Source organism: Aplysia californica, unplaced genomic scaffold (genome assembly GCF_000002075.1).
Source record: "Aplysia californica isolate F4 #8 unplaced genomic scaffold, AplCal3.0 scaffold00292, whole genome shotgun sequence".
NCBI classification, from domain to species: Eukaryota; Metazoa; Mollusca; class Gastropoda; order Aplysiida; family Aplysiidae; genus Aplysia; species Aplysia californica.
Window position 1 is genome coordinate 228,527 of NW_004797562.1, and position 1,097 is coordinate 229,623.

The 1,097-nt window shown below is 48.7% G+C and overlaps 1 protein-coding gene across 1 annotated transcript in view; it reads left to right on the top strand.

Annotated features, from left to right (window-relative positions):
* LOC101854730 (solute carrier family 12 member 8) overlaps positions 1 to 1,097 on the top strand; it is a gene marked incomplete in the record, with an annotated part of 14,477 nt that overhangs the window by 2,754 nt on the left and 10,626 nt on the right.

The window sequence follows — 1,097 nt, forward strand, 5'->3', positions numbered from 1 at the left end:
ACCAACCAGCTGCACATCCCGCCCCCTTGCCACGAAAACCCCAAAACACGACATGAGAGGCAATCCATTCTAAACTACCCACAAAGTAACAACCCCCAAGAGGAAAGTTAAAAAATGTCGCGGAAAATGTAGCAGCATGATAAATTATGAACGTCCAGAAACAGACGGGTTCCTTGGGAACACCTCGACCTAGCCTCCGCCCAGGCTGGGGGGTCGCCTATCGCGGCCATCTCCCACCTTCATAAAGCACACAAAATGGTTTTAACGGCGTCCCAAAGACATGCAGCACGGCCTGTATTCTCACAGATAACAAGGCCCGGCCCTAGACGGTCAGAGACGGTTAGTATAAGAACGTATAGGCCCGGCCATATGCCCGGCCCCAACACTGTGTGTCTGTGTCCCTGAGCGGCCGCTGGACCGCTGGACCAGGTGCTGGGGGCCCCCCTCATCGATAAACTCCCTGACATTTTCGTCTAGACACGGGCTGACCCCCCAGAAGGTCATGCCATGATTAACTGACCACTGGCCGAAGACTGCTGTATGCATGGCGACCACGGCACGGAGATCTCAGTTCCGTTCTGCGGCTGTCTTGACATTCGTATCCCAGGATGATGAGGCTCATAACGCGTCTTTGGTGTCTAATTAATTACTCTTCCTCATTAAAAGGAGCGGAATTTATTTTTTAGCTGCAGTAACAGTTTTACGGCACTTGTAACACAATAAGGTCATATTTATATAAGTGTCAAAGAATAGATTATGTGTTACAAGAGAGTAACCCACGCAAAAAAGAAACACGGGAGATAATTGCGACAGATGTTTGATAGGAAAGAAGGAGCTAACCACAACCACCCACTGAAGAGGAAATTGTTGGTTCGGGATCGTTACAGATAAAGTGAACTACTGCACGCCAATGTCTAGTTATTAAGCAAAAACACTTACTTATGATTCTAGCTTGCCATTTTGATTCTTGCGCCTCCTTCCTACCAGTGTGTACGCGAGCATAAATGCCATAACAATGTATACATGTCTTTCCCTCTGTTCCTTGGACCAGAGGTCAGACTTCTCTCTTTCTCTCATTCCGTGCCCCCTCACCCCCC